Raw genomic sequence first — 18,594 nt, 5'->3', positions numbered from 1 at the left:
TGATGAACAGTGCATTTCATCACAGATTGTTTGATTGGTGTGAAAGTGTTATGAAGACACTCAGCATCCTCCAGTGGCAGTCGCTATGAGAGAGGCATGGCGTATCATGGAGAGGGTTACTGTTGAAATTCTGAGAGCATACAGAGTTGGGAAATGTATTACTTCCTCCACATGTCTCGTAAAATGATTGTGAAGAGAAAATTGAAGCAATTTGAGCTCAATTGGAAGGTTATCGAGAGATGTTCTTCCCATGCACTATTTGTGAATGGAACAGAGAATGAGGGATCAGACAGTGGCACCAGGCGTACACTCACTCACACACCGTATGATGGCTTTCAGAGTATACATGTAGATATCAGGTGAGGTAATGATTCTGTGCTAGGTCATGACACTTGGTAAACCTTGCCATTACTGCCATTTCCTCTCTCAGCAATCTTCTCCATGATTGTGAAATCATGCTACAAACAACATTCAACTGCTGACCCACCTCCCGCCAACTATGGTTAATGTCTAATCTGCAAATGACCTACCCATATATAACACTACTCTGTTGTGTTCATCATCTCATTCTTCTTCCCTATCATTTAACTACTGTACCAAAGACAATCAACTCACATTTAGAACTTCCATATCCATGACTTCTGGCCGTACAGGCTCTTTCAAGAACATTCTGTGGTTATGCACTGGTAAACTAGTTATGTAACACATTTCATACTTGATCCAGCACAGCTTAGTATACTTAGTGTCACCAAGACATAGTGTTTGTTCATGAATCTCTAAGATCCCTTCACTTTTGCACAGAATGCATAATCTGATTCTTGTTTACAACAATTTATTTTATTCTTCTTCAACACTGCAACCAGATAAATTAGTTGTGTTTACTTGTACTAGTAAATTCCTCATGGAAGAAAAGTCTGATTTTTAAATACACAGCAACCTACAAACAAGTATCTGTCATATCAGTACATCAGATTTTACATTCTATCAGCTGCTGAAATATTTTCAGTGTGCATCTCATTTTCCATGATTAGAAAGGTCATTTTCAAAGTAAAGAATGTTTGGATGTGACAACCTGTAATTCTCCCCCACCCCTACCACTGTGTCACAGACCTTCCTAATAGCTGCATGATTTTAAAATGTGTGACAAAATTGACAATCCATGAAGTGTGAGGTTTGTAGTGTAACACAGTTTCTGAGTGCAAAGCAAGTTCATCCTATTAAAATTTACAGGCACATAAATTAGTTTATGAAACATTTGATGAACAAAGCTTCAGTTACAGACTGGTGCATCATGTTTGATGCCAGACAATTTAATGTTCATAACGAAGAATGACCAGGCGAACCTTCAGTTGTGATTGAGAAATGAAGATGAAGTCCTGAAGAAGAAATTCAACAAGATAGACATTTCACTATTTAGGGACTGAGCCTGTGCTTTCCCAAAATTTCACGGTCGTTTCTTAAAAGCTGTTAGACTGATTTGGGCTATAGAAAAGTGTGTGCCAGATGGGTTCCTCATCTTTTGGCAGATGAACACAAAAAACAATGAATGGGAGTTGCAGTGTCTTGCATCATTCATGATACCTCATTCCCCCCTCCCGAAAAAAGGAAAAGAAAAAACAAACAGAACACCACAAAAATGTTAAGGCCAGAGTGTTTAGTGATTGATGGGGCATCTCACTCATCAACCTTATGCCTATAAAAGAGACCATAAATGCAGTAGCCTGATGTCACACACTTCAACATTGTGCTACTCAAAACAAACAGCATGGACTGTTGTCTACTGGCATTACGCTTCTTCACAATAATGCTTGCCAACATTCTGTTGTGTTAATGAAGGATTTGCTTTGGCAGTTTACACAGTAAGTTGTCAAATATCCACCAAACTTGTTTTCAAATGATTACCATTTTTTTTCCAAACTGTTAGCACTTTTGAGTGGAAAGCAATATTGAAATGGCAATCAACTGACTGAGGACAGTAGGTGATTGGTTCAACATCTTGGTGGCAACCAAATATGCAGAAGGCATAGGAAAGCATATAGACATTATGAGAAAACTTTGAATTTGAATGATGACTGCATAAAAAAATAGCTAAGATATCAACACGTGTCATAAAAAAGTTTTCTTTCATTATCTTGAATAAAAATGTTTACAGAAACAAATATTCTTTATTTTTGGAATGAACCCCATATTTAAAATCAGATGAAAATATTGACAGAAATAGTCTTTGAAGGACTACTGACTTGCAACAGCCCAGGGGCCAACATTTGGCTGGCTGATGCACTGGTAACATTGGCAAAATTTCCTCCCTCATTATTTGCCTTCAACAAAAATTCTTCAACAGTCATTCCACCATTATTTTCCCAACTTCACAGAACCCAATTCATATTGTGGCTCTAGCCTGGTGCAGTTCTTTCGATTTAACACCACTCTGGTGATTTATTTATTCAAGCATTGTCTTATTTGGTCCAACATGGCTCAATTACTCAGTCTCAGAACTTCCTGTGCCAGAACATTTTGAGGCACTTACTAGTTATTGAACACAGTGACTTAATCAAACAATGGAAACTCCAGGATGTTATGTCAACAAAGCAAGGAAAACACAGATTGCTGCTTACCGTAAAGATGAAACGTTAAGTTGCAGATAGGCACAATTAAAAAGATATTTACTAATTAGCTTTCAGCCTCAGCCTTCATCAGGAAAAGATAGAGAAATACACATCAGCATGTTTTGCCTTAAGAATAATATCCAAGGTATGTAGCAAAGAATGTATTAGAGCGGTGTACTTTAGTTATTTCCAATCAGTTGCAAGTTATGGCATAAGTTTTTGGGGAAAAACCAGGTCAAGACTAAATGACATTTTTATTATGCAAAAAAGAGCTATTTGTATCATGACACACAGCCCACCACAAACTCATTGTAGACCCTTATTCAGACAACTAAAGATACTGACAATACCATCGATATATATTTTTAAATGCCTGGAAATGATCAGTAAAAATAACTACGATCTCCAAACCAACTCGAGCTACCATGATCATAATACAAGGCATTGTAAAGACTTCCACATTCCCTATGTAGCAAAAACTAGAAGTCAGAAACATGTTAGCAGCTTAGGAATAAAGCTTTCAAATGCACTTCCCTCTCAAATTAAAGAATTGAAAGGCAAAAATAATTTCAAGTGTGAAGTAAAAAAATACTTGATGGAAAAATGCTACTACAGTGTAAATGATACCTGTCTCAGACTGTGGATTGAAACCTGCACTTATTTTTTAAAAATTCAAACTAATTTAATTATGTTTTCAACTTTGTAATCATGGTACTTATGAAAAATCTGTTAAATATCCGTAATATGATTTGTGTATAAGGCGTAGTTCATGATCTATAATTGTTTATCATGAGCACGTACTTTTGTTTTTGTGTAATAAGTTCTTGTACACTACTTATGTACTATGTGTACGTCATTTGTTTTGCTGTTTGTATATGTTTGTCCATTTATTATGTGTATGTGTTGTTATGTGTTACGTGTAATCAAATGACAAATCCTATATCACATGTGTGATCTATTGGATGCTAAATAAATAAATAAATAAAATAAATCATTCATTCCCACAAAAATAAGCATATCGCACACCAACTCCAGCAGCTCAGACCAGAATGCAATTGTCACATGGAATGGAAGCAGCTATCTGGACAGGGGAGGGGGGCAGCAGGGGATAGCAGTGTACAGGTGGCAGAGAGAGGAGTGCTGTCTCTCAGAGTGTGCACGGACGAAATTACCAACAGGCACAGCATCAGGAGGCTGTGAGAGAGAGAGGTGGGGAAAAAGGAGCAAAACAGGAGAGGAGTACGGAAAGACGGTCAGGTTTGTTGACAGAGAGTGGCACAAAAAGAGGGTGGGAGATAAGAATAGGTCAGAGGTGATAGGACAGATGGGCTGGAAACTGTTGGGTGGAGGGTGTAGGAATGGTATGTTACTGTTCGTTAAGGCTGGAATAATTTCAGGAGAGGAGAATGGGTTGTAAGGATTAGCCCCATCTGCCCAGTGCAGAAAAGCTGATGGTAAAGGAAAGGATCCATATGGCCTGCGTAGTGAAGCAGCCATTGAAATCAAGCATGTTATATTCAGCTGCATGCTGTGGGTGGTCTACTTTACTCTTGGCCAGTTTGGTGGTGGCCATTCACCCTGGTGGACAGGTGGCCGGTAGTCATACCAACATAAAAAGCTGTGCAATGATTGCAGCAGAGCTGGTATATGACATGGCTGCTTTCACAGGTGGCCCAGTCTTTGATGGGGTGTGATAAGACTGTGACAGAAGTGGAATAGGAAGGGCTGGGTGAGCGGATTGGGCAGGTTTTGCACCTGGGTCTTCCAAAGGAAAATGGTCCTTGTGGCAAGGGGTTAGGATTGGGAGTGGCATGAGGATGGACTAGGATGTTGTGGAAGTTGGGTGGGAGATGGAACACCACTTTAGGAGGGATGGAAAGGATCTCAGGTAGGATGTCTCTTATTTCAGGGCATAACGATAGGTAATCAAAGCCCTGGCAAAGAATGTGGTTCAGTAGTTCCAGCCCATGGTGGTGTTGATGAAGGTGGCATTCCTTCATGCCTAGCCCTTGAGGGTTGTGGGAGGATTGGGACTGTGAGGGGAAATGGTATAGGAGATTTGTTTGCAGACTAGGTCTGGAGGTTAATGCTAGTCTGTGAAGGCCTTGGTGAGATGCACAACATACGGGAAACAGAGTTCTTCTCACTGCAGAGACACCGTCCCTGGGTATTCAGGCTGCATAGAAGGGATTTTTTAATGTTCAAGGGATGACAGCTGTCGAAATGTATGTATTGTTCATGGTTGGTGGGTTTAATGTGCCAGAAAGGAGGAGGTCAATGCCCAGCAAGGTGGCATGCTGGGCTGAGGAGGGCCATGTGAAGCAGACAGGAGAAATGGTGTTGAGGTTGTGAAGGAATGAAGATAGAATGTCTTGGCCATTAGTCCAGATCATGAAGATATCATCAGCGAACCTGAACCAAAGTAGGAATTTGGCATTTTGGGAAGCCAGGAAGGTCTGCTCTAGATGGCCCATAAGCAGGATGGCATAGGAGAGTGCAATGCAGGTGCCCATGGCTGTGCTATGGAATTGTCTGTTGCCTTCTCTTCAGAGGAGAAGTACTTGTGAGTTATGACGTATTAATGAGGTATATGAGGAATAAGGTGGTAGGTTTTGGAACCTGAAGGATGTTGGGAAAGGTAGTGTTCAATAGCAGTAAGATCATGGGCATAAGGGGTGTTGGTGTATGAGGAGGTGGTGTCAACAGTGATGAGTAGGGATCTAGGAGGGAAAGGGGTGGGGATGGTGGAGAGTCGGTGAAGTTATCCTTAACATGGGAGGCTAGATTATAGGCAGTTGGTTGGAGATGTTGATCAATGATGGTTGGTATAAAGAACCATGAAAGAAGGTCACATATGTATAAGAGATCTGAGGACAATGGATGGTTTTGATCAATTAAGTTATGTTAAGACAGAGATTTTGGAACCAGATTTTAAGCTGCAAGGTATTTCCAGGGGTAGATGTGGACTCTGACCACAACTTATTGGTTAGGAATAGTAGATTAAAACTGAAAAATTGTAAAAAGGTAGGAAATTAAGGAAATGATACCTGAATGAGTTGAAAGAATCAGTGGTTATTGAGAGTTTCAGAGGGAGAATTAGGCAACGAGTGACTGAAACAGAGGCAAGGAATATGGGAGAAGTCAAATGGGTAGCTCTGAGGGATGAAATACTAAAGACAGCAGAGGATCAAATAGATAAAAAGACAAGGCCTAGTAGAAATCCTTGAATACTGTGTGAGATACTGGATTTAACTGATGGCATGGGAAAATATAAAAATGCAGCAAATGAAACAGATGAGAGTGAATACAAAAATGTAAACAATGAGACTGGCAGGAAATGCAGATAGCTATGCAGGAATGGTCAAAGGACAAATTTAAGGATACAGAAGCATATATAACTAGGGAAAGAAAGATATTGCCTATAGGATAATTAAGGAGACATTTGGAGAAAAGAAAATGGGTTGTATGTATATCCTCATATGGAAAACCAGCCCTAAGGAAAGAAGGGAAAGCTGAAATATAGAAGCAATATATGGAAGGGATGTACAAAGGAAATGTCCTTGAATGCAATATTATAAAAAAAGAAGAGAACACAAATGAAGATGAGATGGGAGATATGACAATCTGAGAAGAATCTGAGAGAGCATTGAGAGACCTAAGTCAAAACAAGACCCCTGGTGGAGAACATTCTGTCAGAATTATTGATAAATAATTCCAGTTCCAAAGACATAAGGTGCTGACAGATGTGAAAATTCTCAAACTATCAGTTTAATAAGTCACAGTTGTGAAATACCAACATGAATTATTTACAGAAGAATTGAAAAACTGGTACAAGCTACCCTCAGGGAATATCAGTTTGGCTTCTGGAGAAACGTAGGAATGCATGAAACGATACTGACCATACCACTTATCTTAGAAGGTAAATTTATAGGTTATGTACATTTCAAGAAAGCTTTTGACAATGCTGACTGGAAAACACTCTCTGAAATTCAGAAGAATCAGACGGCAATTCTGAGTCAAGGGGAATGAAAGGGAAGCTGCGGTTGAGAAGGGAGTGAGATAACTTTGTAGTCTATCTCCATTGTTATTCAGTTTGCATACTGAGCAAGCAGCAAAGGAAACCAAAGAAAAATTTTTGAGAAGGAATTAAAATTCTAAGAGCAGAAATAAAATCTTTGAGGTTTGCTGATGACATTGCAATTCTGTCAGAGACAGCAAAGGACTTCGAAGAGCAGTTGAGCAGAATGAACAGTGTCTTGAAAAGAGGATGTAAGATAAACATCAAGAAATGCAAAACACGGGTATTGCAATGTAATCAAATTCAACCAAGCTGAGGGAATTGGATTAGGAAATGAGACACTGAAAGTAGTAGATAAATTTTTGTATTGGGCAGTAAAATAATTGATGATGGATGAAGCAGAAAGGATATAAAATGTAGACTGGCAATGGCAAGAAAAGTGTTTCTGAAGAACAGAAATTTGTTAACGCTGAATACAGATTTAAGTGTTAGTAAGTCTTGCTGAAAGAATGTCCCTGGAGTGTTGCCTTGTATGGAAGTGAGACAGTGAGATAAACAGTTCAGACAAGAAGAGAAGAGGAGCTTTTGAAACGTGGCACTACAGAAGAATGCTGTAAATTAGATGGTAGATCATGTAACAAGTGAGGAGGTACTTAATAGAATTGGGGAGAGAAGAAATTTGTGGCATACCTTGAGCTGAAAATGGGATCACTGGGTTAGGACAGGGGGTTAAAACTGTAGAGGGAGACCAAGAAATGAATAGAGTAAACAGGTAGAAAAGGATGTAGGTTGCAGTGATTACGTGGAGATGATGAGGCCTGCACAGGATAGAGTAGTGTGGAGAGCTGCATAGACCAGTCTTCAGACTGAAGATCACAATAACAACAACAGTCCAAGTTGACAGAAAAATTTATTTACCTATCTTTTTATGATTCTCTACTGACAAATTTACTTCATTAACCCCCCTATTCTCACTAAAACTTAAGGATTTGCAAGCCATTTTGTCAGAAAGAGCAAATTCCGAAGTTATTTGCATGAGTGAACATTGGCTTATAAAGGACAATATTAAAACCTTAAATAACCTTGCAAATTAATATGTTTCCAACAGTTTTTGTAGGAGTAATGTAACACAAGGGCAATCCTGAACACTTGGAGAAAGGTCAATGAAATATAAAGGGAGATACGATTTTAATTCTCTTAATGAAGAATGTATATTTGAAACCAGCTGCATAGAGTTAGGATAAAATATTGTAATGTTATCTGTGAATAGAAATCCACATGCAGAAATAATGACACTCATTTTATATTCACATTGCAAATTAATTTGTAAATATGGTCACGTGCTGAACATTTCTAAGGATCTTTTTTAATATACAGATCTGAGTCAGGGCGCCCGGTGTGGCCGTGCGGTTCTAGGCGCTTCAGTCTGGAACCGCGTGACCGCTACGGTCGCAGGTTCAAATCCTGCCTCGGGCATGGATGTATGTGATGTCCTTAGGTTAGTTAGGTTTAAGTAGTTCTAAGTTCTAGGGGACTGATGACCATAGATGTTAAGTCCCATAGTGCTCAGAGCCATTTGAACCAAGATCTGAGTCAGTAATTTCTACCCATCACTTTTTACATATACTATACCACTATAAAAAAAAATTAGTACACTGTTTTAGAGGTTTCCACTTCACAGAAGATTTACTGTTGCAACAATGCATATGGAGTGTAAGAAATGATCACATTTATAGATAAATAGCATAAGCGGTTCTGAGGTACCACATATCAACCCACGCTAAAATAGCCATATTTAAGTGTGGCGTAGCCTCCATGGATGGCAATGCAAGCCCTGACTCGGGTATCCAGTCGATCTTATAGACGACAAATACCACCCTGAGATACGTTATGCCATACCTGCTCAATGTATAAACACAGTTCTATAAGAATTAATGATTGACGAGTTTCACGAGTCACTTTTTGTCCCATCATATGCGACACATACTTCATTGGAGACATGTCTGGAGATCATGTTGTCCAGGGAAGTTGCTTCATGTCTTGCAGAGCATTTTGAGTTTCAAGGGGTATGTGTGTATGAGCATTATCACATTGGAACAACACATCACATTCCTGTTTCAAGAACAGCAAAAGAATGAGTCTAACAACATCCTGCACATACTGAGCGTTGGTTAGTGCCTGTCCAGAAATAAAAAAAGGTGAATCAGAGTTGTAGCTTATCACACAACCAGGGCCAGTGTGTGTTTTACGAATGTACTCTACAAGACAGCGCTCACCAGGTCTACGTCATACATGCAAATGACCATCACTTGCGTGCAGGCACAATCTGCTTTTATCGCTGAAGACCATGGTGTTGCTTCCATGTTCCAAGATCCTCTGACAGCAGCAGTTGAGTTGTGCCTGCCAATGCTGTGGTGTGAGTGGAAGATGGGCTAGAGGCACATGCACCTGTAGTCCCACTGCTAATAATCGGTTTTCAACAGTTTGTGTTGACACATCTGGGCTCACAAGTCCTCTTATCTGTGCTCTGGTAGCTGTACGATCTGCGACTGGTGCCCTTGCAGAAAGACGATCCTGGCAGGTGTCTGTGCTGCAAGGTCAGCCAGAACTCATCTAGAAGTTGAGAATGTTCATGTGACCACTGATTTCAGCATCATTGCACAAGTGACGCACCACATCCAACACGTGTAGCAATTCTCAAAAACGACCATCCTGCCACTCATCTGACCACAATTTGACGCCTTTCAAACTCACTCAGTTGGCTGTAGGAAGCATGAGTGCATCTCCATGGCACAGTTGCTTGTTTGCTTCCCATGTCTGCACCACACTTAGCCTTCTGGCTGTGAATATTACCTATTAAAGGGTAGACACAGACAGTGCTCTTGTAGCTAGGCCACTACGCTATTGGTGGATGATGTTGAAACCATTAATGGTACATCTACTATCCCTGTGGCATATGCTGTCATTAGATCAAATTCAATGTCATCTTTCCGGGTGAACTACCTTTCTGGCAGTGTGTAATATAAATTTTTCTACAGAATAGAAGGAGTTGTTGATTTAGCTAGTGAAGCCAACAGCTCAACAAAACTCACTGACATGAGTAAAAAAGGTTTAAATGCTACTCCCACTGATTTTACTTGAGTAAACAAATAGTCAGCAACTTGAGTATTGCTCATCAGTGTGGGATCCGTACCAGATCGGGTTGACGGAGGAGATAGAGAAGATCCAAAGAAGATCGGCGCGTTTCGTCACAGGGTTATTTGGTAACCGTGATAGCGTTACGGAGATGTTTAGGAAACTCAAGTGGCAGACTCTGCAAGAGAGGTGCCCTGCATCGCGGTGTACTTGCTCGCCAGGTTTCGAGAGGGTGTGTTTCTGGATGAGGCATCGAATATATTGCTTCCCCCTACTTATACCTCCCGAGGAGATTACGAATGTAAAATTAGAGAGATTCGAGCGCGCACGGAGGCTTTCAGACAGTCGTTCTTCCCGCAAACTATACGCGACTGGAACAGAAAAGGGAGGTAATGACAGCGGCATGTAAAGTGCCCTCCGCCACACACCATTGGGTGGCTTGCGAAGTATAAATGTAGATGTAGATGTATAGATAGTATTTTAACTAACCATGAGGCAAATAAGGTTTTCCGACTTAGAACTTTCTGCCCATTGTGCGCTGTATTATATGGAGTCACACACACACACACACACACACACACACACACAAACAGAACTTTGCTCCAAAGAAACTTCACCAAATGGCAGTTCAGCATATAAAATATGAATTTATTCCATCACACATTAAATTAAGTGGATTGGACTATAGAACATAGTATTCAAAATTCTGAAAAGTTTCTTATATTCTTGGAAAACTTTCCGCACACTATTAACGAAACTTTCCCTCTTACTACACTGAGATAGCAAGAGTCATGGGATACCTCCTAATGTTGTGTCACAGCTCCTTTTGCCTAGCGTAGTGTGGCAACTCGACATGGGATACACTCAGCAAGTCATTGGAAGCTCCCTGCAGCCACACTAAGCCGTGCTGCCTCTGTAGCCATCCATAAATGTGCTGGTGCAGGGTTTTGTGCACAAACTGACATCTCTGTTATGTCCCATAGATGTTTGATGGGATTCGTGTCAGGCAATTTGGTGGCCACATCATTTGCTCAAACTGTCCAGAATGTTCTTCAAACCAATTGCACACAATTCTGTCCCAGTGATATGGCATACTGTCAATTCTCCAGTAGGATTGTTTGCATAAAGTTTCCATCCTTGTTCAGGAACATGAAATCCATGAATGGCTGCATATGGTCTTCAAGTAGCCAAACATAACCATTTCCTGTCAATGACTGATTCGGTTATACAAGAGGAAACAGTCCATTCCCTGTATAACACAGCACACACCATTATGAAGACACCATCAGCTTGCACAGTGCCTTGTTGACAACCTGGATCCGTGGCTTTATGGGGTCTGCACTACACTCAAACCCTAACATTAGCTCTTACCAACTGAAATCAGGACTCACGTGAACAGACCAGTTTTCCAGTCATCTATAGTAAAACCGACACGGTCTCGAACCCGTGCGACTTTCTGCAGGTGATGTCGTGCTGTCAGCAAAGGCACTCACGTCATCGTCTGCTGCCATAGACCATTAACGCCAAGTTCTGCTGCACTGTCCTAACAGATACAGTTTTCGTAAGTCCCACATTGATTTCTGTTGTTGTTTTGTGCCTTTTTGCCTGTATGTTAGCACTGACGACTCTATGCACGCACCACTGCTCTCAGTCGTTAAATAAAGGCCGTCAGCCAACGTGTTGTCTGTGGTGAGAGATAATGCCTGAAATTTGGTATTCTCAGCATGCTCTTAACACTGTGGACCTCAGAATACTGAATTCCCAAACGATTTCCAAAAGGGAATGTGCCATGCATCAAGTTCCGACATTCGTTCCAGATACAAAGTCTGTTAATTCCCGTCATGCGGCCGTAATTGTGTAGGAAACCTTTTCAGAAGAATCACCTGAGTACAAATGACAGCTCCACAAAAGCACTGCCCTTTTATATGTTGTGTACATGTGCATATCACTATCCTATGGCTTTTGTCACCTTGGTGTGTATACCACAAAAATTAAGAAATAAAGAAAAATTGGTTACAGAAGCAACTAATGCACAACAGAAGTCCTGATTATATCACCTATATTACAAAAATATTGTTAAGAAAGTTGTAAAGGCAGCAAAAGAACTCGCAAATAACACATTTATTTTGGATAATGAAAACAAATCAAAATGACAGTATGGTCAGTGGTCAAACCTACAGCTAGAGGCTAAGATATTTCCAAAATCATGATGGGAGCAAAATTGTTGTAAGTCCTGTTCGTATTTCAGAACTGTTTACTGAATGTAATCAAAATTTAACATTAATGTAGAAAATCACACAGAGAATGTTAACTTCTTTGGCACTAGGCAGTTTGAAGGAGAATTCTTCAGTACATTCACCACAACTACACAGAAAATGTGATACTACCACTAAAAAGTTAAACATCAGCAGAGTGGTATGGAATACCAACAAAAGTGTTAAAAGCAATCTCAGAAGTAATTGTGCAGCCACTATCCACAACAGTTAATCAGTCCTTTGAAGAACGTTGTTTTCCAGATACTCCGAAGGACACAAGAATTAAACCACTATTCAAAAAAGGCACTAAATAAAGTATCATAAGTATCATAAATCTCTCTTCTTCCGTCAATATCAAAAATATTTGAAAAGTTCATCACAATACAGATTCAAAACATCATACAAAAACTTAATATAATTTCAAAAAGTCAGTATGTGTTTCATACTTGCTATCAACCAACTTGCAGACAAAATTAACTCCTCTCTAGACAACTCCTTTCATGCAAAAGGAATTTTTGTGACCTATCAAAGGGATTTGGTAGTGTGAACCACTACTTGCTAGTTTTTAAACTGCAAAACTATGGAATTAGGAGCCCTATCCAACCAAATGAAGACAAAGAGTGACTATAACATCAAAGAGAGGAAATTATGCTTCAGAATTGAAAACCATTTCATATGAAGTACTCCAAGGTAAACTCTTAGGTCCCATTCCGTTCCCACTTAACAACATTATCTATTGCTTCATGTTGATGGTCACTGAGTTTTATTTGCAGATGATACATCTGTAATCATTAAAACTAACAGTACTGACCAAATTCCTCAAACTGTCATCAGTACCTTAGAAAAATTGGGTAACTGGTTCAATCATAATTGGTAAAAAAAAAAAAAAAAAAAAAAAAAAAAAAAAAAAAAAAAAAAAAAAAAAAAAAAAAAAAAAAACCCCTCAGTTAATGCAGCTCCAAGCAAAATAAGCAAAGTTAAATTACATTTGAACAGATCACAAAAACTAGTATTTGCAGGAAGTTAACTGTGTGAAATTCTTAGGAATGCAACAGGATAAAAATTTATCATAGGGCATACACAGTAACACAGAAATAAATTAAATAGCTTAGGATTTGCTTTGATGATATTACACAATGCTACTGGCATGAACGTAAGGAAAGCAGTATATCACAGCTACTTCAAATCAGTAATAAGGTTCAGAATTATATTTTAGGGTGGATCCAACCACATGCCTTGACCAGAAGTAAGCAGAATGTTAAGTGAAGAAAATGATATCACCAGTTTCTAAAAAAATCTAAGTATATTTAGTGTTCCCTCACTGTACATATACAAAGTGATCCCCCCCCCCCCCCCCCCACACACACACACAGTGAACCTGAGTTATTTATAGTAAACCAATTTTTAAACATGATTCCAACACCGGGAATCAAAATAATTTTATGTTGCCTACCCATCGTTTGGAAAAGAATTTCTCTATATTATTTTAGAATCACTGGAAAAATCTTATATTACAAACAAGTGCAGAAATGTTACTATTCAACTGAGGGGCTTGTGGGGGTTATCGACTGCAAGAGTTGACCGCCTCATCTTTGAGAACGAACTTCTTTAAAAATTGTTGATCTCAGTGTGTTCCGAACTCTGTATTCGAGCGGATGTGTTTGTACTGACATAATCAAAATAAAGTTAATTCATTATAAACGAGTGACTACTTAATGTTGGGTTTGATATTTCCGTACGTAATATCTCGATCCCCACACTGGTGACCCCGACGCTCACGAACGCCGCTTACGACGCCAGAAATGTGTACTGGAACATCACCATGGACAAACAATGCAGCAACCCTTTGTCGGATTTCTACGTCCATCGATTTTGCAGCACGCCGCATCTGGATGCAGTGTAGAGGAAGTGTAATTAGTGTGTAAATTCCCAACTCTTGTGTGCATCGTGCTCTTTGGTAACTTTCATCACCTTCTCACACATCGACAATGCGACCGAGGCGCACACGTCGTCTGTCGAAACCCGCTCAACGCGTTGATAATTTCACTTCCGGACAGTGCAGTGCTCCTTCGCTGATTAATTTGGACAATTTTGACTTGCTTTTGCATCATGAATTAACTTTGTGCAGTGCTTTGACATCGGAAAATCATGCCAAACAATGGACTGCAACAAACTGGGACTATGTTGCAAATCCCAGTTCGCACAAACTCCGAACTATGGCTAAATCACATGCCTGGTCGAATTCACAAATGCCCGTCATGGCTACCGTATCTTCCGCCCCGCGTGCAAATTCGTTCGATCCAGTTTCTGCACAGCCCGTCTTCCAGAGTTCGAATGTTCACGCCAACTTTTCTGCCACTTCTCCGTGCTTGTCCCTCATTTGCAGCATTCAACTACCAACATTTCTCTCAGACCAACTCCCAATGTGGTTCATGGCCTTCGAGTATATATTCTCCTCTTATGGCATCACCAACGAAAGTGAAAAATACCTCGTACTCTTCAGGCACCTAAAGGACTATATAATTACGGAGATTATCTGTGACAATTTGAGTGACAAGTACACCAGAGCAAAAGCCGCTTTAATTCAGCACCTGTCACCAACATCACAGGAACAATTTCATCAAGGACATCCTACTGACCAACGACAATGCACCAATTACACCAACGACAATGACGGCTGTTTCTCAGTGCAACACTGGATGTGCCACACCTCCCTCTACGCAGCACCCGCGCCGCACCGACTCTGCTCGACCGCCACCGACAGCAATGTCACGGTCGCCGCCTGCTGGCTCACTGACCTCAACCCAGTCAAAACAAACAGCTGCGCGACATATGATCCCACCACGGCTACTATACCCGCATCTTGTCAACAACTTGCTGGCACTACACATGCTTACTGCCCGGCTGTTCACTACTTGATCGTGCCCGCAACTTGTTCACCCACCCCAGAAGACGATTTCAGCTGTATCAATGCTCCTTACAGCAGTGAATGTGTTCTCACTCTGCTGTGAGCGAGTACTGAGTTTCACATTCGCAATTGCACACACGATCTCTTCCACTCGAACTGTTACGTCAATACTGTGCCACCATCCTTGTCTTGTATGCCAGGTTACCCTTTGATAGAGACAGATTCTGATTTTGACCCCATCTTACTCAGTGATACACAGCAGACTGCTTCATGACATACATTTTTGCTTGAACAACTGAAACAGCTACGTGAACAAATTGTGACATACAACTTGTTGGTACAAGGTCAGTTACACATGGTGCAGCCGACACCGACCAGGCACGACATGCAACGAGATGCATTTTTGCCTGAACAACTGCAACTGCTACGTGAGCAAATTGCGACATACCACTTGTTGCTACAAGAATAGTTACACATGCTAATGCCAACACCGACCGAGCACGACATGCAATGAGATGCTCCTGTCATTGTTCCGCTTCCGAGTGCTGACGATCCTTTGCCGTTACTACCAGCTACAACTAATACCCTGACGATCACGCTACATGTATCCATGTCCCAGATGTCACAACTGTCATCATCATGCCACCTCAAGTGGAAATTCTACGTTACTGACGTGATACAAGCCACTTATTCACACTGCTGCCACCTTTCCTTGGTAGTTCCAGACACTTCGTTTCTGTACCATGGCATAACCAGCCACATTCCAGTGCCACTTGCTTTGCCGCCCTTTTCACTACCTCTGCAATGTACGACCAACACATCTGCTGTTTCTGCTTCGACGAGTGAGCATCTTTCCGCTCCATCACACGACTGTGCAGCAGTTTCGCGCGAGCAACTTGCAGCCTTACGACTCGACCGCAGCACTGACAGTGACAGCACACACGCAGCTCCAGTTCCATCGAACTGTGTCACCTCTCCGCCAGGGACCAGTAGTTCATCCACCGATTCGACTTCTTCACGTTCACATTACGTCTCATCGCCTTCCTGCTCCGACCATGGTTTCGCTGACCACGTCCGCCTTCCGCCACCTCTCGCCGTCGCGATGCCTCATGCACAGGGCTCATGGCCACACCCCCCAACCTTCGATCACGGCTGTTTCGCACATCAAAACACTGACACCATCAACTCAGCTTGGAACATCCTGCCATCTACCACTGTAACACACTCTCTGTCCACGGACTCTGCGGTGATGCTTCCATCTACATCGAAGTCATCCGCTGCCAAGGTCAGTCGTGTGCAGCTTGCTGTTTTCTCCCCTGCTGCGTCATCTAGCACCTCTATAACTCCATCATTACCGTGAGTGTTGCTCATCCAGCATCTATCACGCAACCTGTTAAGCCACAGCATGCTTGTTCCTTTATTTCATACGACCAATAACAAACTGATATCGGACACGTTGCACTGACCGTGGCGCTCACCGGCAAATACTTTGGCAATACATCGCATTGAATCTTCAACCAACTCCACACCTTTGATCGGATCAAAACCCCGCTGTGCTGCACGGCCTCGGCACGATGATGTTCTCCCCACTGACATGCCACCGCCTTCTGCTTCCACCATGCCATCAGCAGAATGGCATGGTCAACCTGTGGACGCCTTCCGCACCTCCTTCCCTCCATTGCCGCCTACCAAGACGTCGAGAAACGGTCCGATCGCGCCTCGCACTATAGCGCCTGTCACGACACGATTGGTCACGCGCACCTGCGCCATCAGCCGGCCGGGTGCACACACGCCTCTCATCATCCTTACAATTCTCCGCACTACCGGCGGGGGCTCTGTGGCGGCTATCGACTGCAAGAGTCGACCGCCTCATCTGTGAGAACAAACTTCTTTGAAAACTGCTGATCTCAGTGTGTTTCGAACTCTGTATTTGAGTGTATGTGTTTGTACTGACATGATCAAAATAAAGTTAATTCATTATAAACGAGTGAATACTTAATGTTGTGTTCGATATTACTGTACGTAATATCTCGATCCCCACTGGCTCATGAAGCACAATCTGAATATTTGAGAAAGAGAGAACAACTACTTAGGATTAAAGTTTGTTATTTTTTTTAAAAACAATCACCCTATATTACATTAATGATATTTTAAGAAAAACTGTAAACCAAGTTTTGTGTTTTGACAAATCTCCTGTACATGAAGTCAATAACTTGAAACTATATTTTATGAGACAATAAATTTCTATTCAATTCTAACCAATTTTAATACGGAGAAACAATATAAGGAAACAAATAGATTGCTATTCGCCATAAAGATGACACATTGAGTTGCAGTTAGGCACAATAAAAAGACTGTTACACATTAAGCTTTTGGCCAAAGACTTCTTCAGAAAAGGAAACACACACACATTCATTCACACAAGCAAGAACACCTCACACGCTTATGACCACCATCTCTGACAGTGCAGACAGAAATGTGTCATCTTAATGGTGAGTAGCAAACTATCCTTTTCCTTATATTGTTGATATTCTACCCTGGAGTTTCCATTGTTCAATGCAGAGAAAAATTCATATGAAACAGAAAAACTGTATAATACATGTAGGTATCAAATATATGAATCCTGTTTGACAGCCACATGCTTTGATCATTCCACCAGCACCACTTTCGTTGAAAAGTATTTACCTTATACATATGCCACAGCAGCTGTGATAGTTCTTTTCTTTATTTCTCAGAAACGCTTGTTTCTGGCCCATATATACTCAGTTTTAAATTATGTATCAATCCCATCAATTTTGTGTTGAATGCATTTTAAGAACACTTTAGGTGGTAGTTTTCTCAAACTACATCATATTGCTGTGTCTGGGGTCGTTTCCTTGTCAGTCCAACAAATTACAATCACTGTGGGTTAGGACTTTTTCATACTTGTTTGCTTGGGTTAAACATTTCCTGGCCCTAAATATAAACATAATCTTCTTGTACTGAGTGTAGCACAAGTTCCTATTAAATGTTCTGCCATATATTTGACAGCAAATTTAGTTTTAGGTTTTCAGCTACAGAGTCGAAAATTAAATGAGATGTTACCTGTAGTTTCGTGAATTTTCCTGCTGTGGACCAAATGAAAGATATTGTTTAAGGGCTCTCAACAGACCGTGAGGAAGACTTGGTTGCACAAATTATGGCCACAGTATAATAGGGTGGGAAGATACCAGGCTTTTAATAGCAGGTACACCACAGCCTTAATGACAGCTCCACTCTGATTGTTTCCGATTTTCCAACTCGTCTTTTCCACAGAACACAAATCTTCAATTAAAGGTTGTTGTATCCATCAGCAGTAGTTTTTGTGAGAATGAAGGCAGGCACATCATACCATAAGCTAACTTTCACTGTATAGTGTATAAGCATTTATTCTACTTCCAAAAATTATTAGTACTGGAATACACCATTTGATTGGATCATGTTGATTTGCAAAGGTTTGACATCAGTCAAATCAAACAGAGGAGTTTGTTAAATGTTAAGATAAACTTAAGAATTGCTATATTATGTCTATAGTTCTAAACATCTTACCTTTAGTCTCCACTGTGTGTTGATCTCCATTTCCAGCTTCAGGAACATCATTTTCAAATTATAGTACACTAACATGAATGTACAATAACTTAAAAAAGAAAAAAT

The 18,594-nt window shown here is 40.8% G+C and overlaps 1 protein-coding gene across 1 annotated transcript in view; it reads right to left on the bottom strand.

The window, feature by feature from the left end:
- The window catches only part of LOC126481730 (titin), a 534,189-nt gene that overhangs the window by 143,413 nt on the left and 372,182 nt on the right, over positions 1–18,594 (bottom strand). The window lies entirely within an intron of this gene.

This window comes from Schistocerca serialis, chromosome 5, assembly GCF_023864345.2.
Source record: "Schistocerca serialis cubense isolate TAMUIC-IGC-003099 chromosome 5, iqSchSeri2.2, whole genome shotgun sequence".
Taxonomy (NCBI): Eukaryota; Metazoa; Arthropoda; class Insecta; order Orthoptera; family Acrididae; genus Schistocerca; species Schistocerca serialis.
Note: the sequence above shows the minus strand (reverse complement) of the source record. Positions and strands in the feature narration are given on the sequence as shown.